Below are 4,668 nucleotides of genomic sequence, written 5' to 3' on the forward strand. Positions count from 1 at the left end.
AAAAAAAAAAAAAAAAAATCATGCCATGTTCATCTTATCTGTGATTTGAGATCCTTATTACACTGTGGCTTCTAAGGTTTGTGACTATGGTTTTGGTGATATATTTTATTTTAATCCTGAAAATAAACATAACATATAATAAAACAACACAACACTTCAAGCTGCAAGATTTAAATGAAAAATAACGTAGAGAGCTTTGAAATGGGTAAGTAAAACTGGCGACTTAAATATACAGAGGAAAAAGGAATTCAACAAAAAAAGACCAATAAGGAACTTCAACGGCAGGTTGGTTGGAAAACTTGTAGGATACCGGCCCTTAAGGCCTGGATTTGGACACCCCTGTGGTTAGCTGGTAGATAAAGGCTGGCAAAAAAGACAGTCAGTGAGAGTATAGATGGGTTGCAGGTACGTCAGAAGTCCCTGCCAGAAAGCTTGCACACCTGTGAAGACGAAAACAGAAAGCAGCAGATTAAAGTTGTAGGGCAGCAATATAAGAAATGACCAAAAGAGATAGAATTAGGGACAAGGCCCTGGCAAACTATGAGTGTCAACTGTTGTTACTGTTTGAAAGTCAATTTTTTTATTGTTAATATTTATTTATTTTTAATCTCAGTGTAAGTTGGAAAAGACATAACTATAAGTATAATCAAACAGAATGAATTTGAAGCATCATCTCTTTCTTTTAAAGCCCTTAAACCCATCTTTGCATTGTTTCTTGGTGTCTTTGGTGACCCTGATGGTAAGGAAGATTTAATTCTTTTTACTAGTGAATGTATTCGATTGTCTAGCTGGATAATGGCCCAGCATTTATTACAAAGTATATTTTTTACTTCTATTCCTTTCATTGTTGACCCCAATCATATTCAGTTGATGTCCACATGTATGTATTTCAGAGAAAAATCAAACATCAAGGAGGAAAATCCCGATTTACAATGTTTCTGTTTTATTATTCAGAAGCACGTACAATGCCTGCTTTCCACTAATTTAACCACTGCCTTTCATGCATTGACAGAATGTCACCAGAAGATGGCATCCTTTTAACACAAATATTTTTTAAAACGTTTGCTGAACAGCACTTTGGAGATGTTTACAGAAATACATAATGGATATTTGCTCCACACTTGTATCTAATACCATAAACAGGTGATCAAGCACACATTTTTAGAGAAAATTTAGATGCAAAGTAAAACATTAAGAAAAACAAGACAAATATCTTAGTTAAATAAAGAAAAAAGTAACACACCCTCAGCGAGCAGTTGCTGAACAGGACAAAATGAATACATTTAGAGTAGTGATAAAAATAAAAATTAAGATAGTCCTTAATTATTAAACTGTTATTGACTTACTCTTAAATAACGTCTGTGTGCTGCTCCTTCTGGAAAATACACGTTTGTAGAAGTTTTATTTGAATTTCTTCGGTTCTAAAAGTCTGTTTCACTGAAAAGACAAGTGACATGTCTACACAAATTCCTGAGTTTAAATATATATTCCTCCATTGAGAAAATCATACTAAACAATATTAAAGAAAAACTGGACTTGACTTGCTAACTCTGTTATTCTTTAGCCGCGGTGTCACACTCTCTGGGCTCACTAGCGGCCTCTGCCTTGAGCCATGTGTACTGCGACGAGTCAGGTGAACTGTAGTGTGTTTCTAAAATGCATTTTTAGCTGATAAAAAAGAATAAATGAGTCACAAACTTGCATTAAAGGGATCAAACACTTGATGAGTAATAGAAAAATTAATTAAAAAGAAAGTGTATTTTATGATGATAGAAAGAAACAGTAAAGACTGTGTGAACCACAGGGTGGGCACGCTGGTTCATCACCCACCGATTTATTCTGTATTTTAACAGGAAATTTGTAAATTTGCTACTTTTTTTTCAACCTAAAAAAACACAGAAAAAAATAATCATAGAATAGATGTGTCTAAAAAATAAAATTGGATTTTTATTTTTAATTATGAAAAAATATATTCATTTTATTTAATATACACAGCCTCACCCGTCTACCCCGACTGCACGTCACTCTCCTGCTGGGATTTGAACTGTTTTTTTTCTCTTTTTGTTTGATGTGAGGTAAGAGTACAAACCTATAAACCACCTTGCAGCATGAAAACCAAGTAGTCTAATTTATAAATGATATGGAAATTGAAAAATTAAATTTGAACTATTAAGGTTAGAATGTGTACAGTGTAGTGTTCTTTTCAAACCCTTTGCTGTAATATCACCAAGGTTGCATGTTAGCTATCAGGAAATTTTCATACCAAGGAGACAGAACATGAGAAATGTATCATAGCCTTTTGGATTGATCATTACAAGTGATTAACGATGTTAAGGAGACGTTGTCAACCAGATTTAAAAGAATGGACGAGTTAGACAGACTAATGCATTTTCTTCATATAGGTTTGGAGGAAAAATGTTGACTAGCAACCAAAAAGGTTCAGTATGCAGAACTGTTGAGGACAAAATACTTTGATTAATGCACAGATGAAAGATGAAGTGGTTATGGGAAACATTTTCTTGCATGTATTTGACCAGATATACATTTTGAGCAGCAAACTGAGCCCAAAGAAGAACAGCAGGTAACAGTTCAGATGTGTTCAAAGGAACACCAAACAAGCTGTTTTTTAAGAAGCAAAACAGTGAGAACTCCAGATCTAGTAGCCTATAGTGATGCAGAATGGGCATCAAACTCCACAACAGATGCAGTATGCTACAGGGTATTGTGTGATGGGTCTGGATGCCATCCAATCAGCTGTCCTTGCCTGTCTTTTAAAGTCCTTGGAGGAGGTCACCTGGCATTGCATTGGTTGTGTTACACCAGTAGTCTGCAGCCTTTAACAGTAAAGGAGCCATTCTGGCCTGTTTATCTCTAAATAAAACTAGCTAAAAAGCTGAAAAATACAAGACTTTATTATTGTTCATATTATTATTTATATAAACGAAACAGTGTCTTTCATGAATAAGACATTAAAATAAAATAAATAATATATATATATATATATATATATATAAATATAGCATTTGAGAAAAGGTCATATGAGTCCTGTTTTAAAAAGGAAACATTTTAAAAGAAAATAATTTATTTTTCGTTTTCATATTAGATGAAGTTTTCAAAACTGTACATTTTTAATCACATTTTAGGACATTTTTATTTTCAAACTGTGCCTTCTAAATTTAGTCCCACAAGTATTTCTTTATAAAGGAAGACACATAAACGTTTAGCGAGAGTAACTCTTGTGGGGTGTTTTCTGTGAAAGCTATTTATTCTTTCATAAAAACTATCCCATAGGGCTAAAGATAAATTTCTTTCCCACCTTTTGTTTTTTGATTTAATTGCTAATGAAGTTGCAAAGATTAACAATGGGATGACAAAATCTGCACTACTGTTCTTTGTTGTCTTCATATTTGTTAGACAATCCGTCTCAGAGCTAAGGCAGATAATATTCTAAATAAGTTGAAGTTCCAGTCAGAGACTGAAAGGACTATGCATCCTCACTCCTAAAGAGCAATTTGAAACCTCCAATTAACCTGTAAATACATTGTTTTGGATTGTGTGAGAAGACAATTTTTAAGAGAAAACCGACTAATGCACAGATTGGAGACTCCACACTAAAGAAATGAGGTGGGAATAGAAACAAACTCTCATAAAGATTGGGTTTTTGATGTTTTTATCATGTCCTTGTAGCATTTTTCTCATGATGGAGGACTTAACCTATATAAAATATTAACCTATATAAAATATTTCAAAATTAAAACTCTGTTTCTTGGTATTTCTTTATTCAAAACCCACTTTTTTACAAAGCTCAAGTTTGTGATGCAGGAACTGCCATGGGCCGGCCAAAGTCGCCCACTCCAACTCTAAATCCTCCACTTCCAGACAAATAGATCCATGACGTCTTCCTTTTCCTCACCTGAGCTGCCATCTGTCTTAAAACTGTACAGCTGGACAGGTACGTCATTGCTTGCCAGTCCTCAACTGCTTGTCGTTCATCTCATATGACATTGAATGTTGTTTTGTTATTCTCTCAGCATTCATACACCAAAACAATAATTCTAGAATTGTTTCTATTTACCACTTTCTGCACATAAACTTGTTTTTATCCAAAACTGAGTTCTAGTTTTACTCTTAAAAATAAACTCTTCAATGTTTTTTAACCATTAAGAGTAAAAATGAAAAAAGTTAGCTAAATCTGACATTTTTATAGATTGTTCATTATACTCTGATGTGCTATTGAGCCACGAACAATCTGGGCTACATTCAACATGTTGTAACTTGTTTGCTAACAGGGATTTGAGGCATTTCTCCATGCAGACCTATTTAAAACAAATGCCAGTGTAACAGCTACAGAACTGACAATAAATAATGAGTTAAGCATTTGGCTGACACAAAAAGCTTCTAGATCTCACTTTTTTTCTTCTCTTATTTATTTATTTTTCATATAAACCTCTTTACAGTCTTCACCGCAGCAGTGTAGCCAGCATCAGCTGTTCAGAGATTCTCTCTCCGTTAAATCATTGTATAGTTTTGGATTCAATTGAATGTTTGTTTTTTTGAGACATTAAAAAAAAAAAAATCTTTCAGGGAACCTTGACACCCAGCCAAGAAATTCCACCCCTGACTGCCAATAGATGTATTCTTCTCTTTTAGTTTCTGACGTAAAATTGA

The sequence above is a fragment of the Oryzias melastigma genome, linkage group LG11 (genome assembly GCF_002922805.2).
Source record: "Oryzias melastigma strain HK-1 linkage group LG11, ASM292280v2, whole genome shotgun sequence".
NCBI lineage: Eukaryota > Metazoa > Chordata > Actinopteri > Beloniformes > Adrianichthyidae > Oryzias > Oryzias melastigma.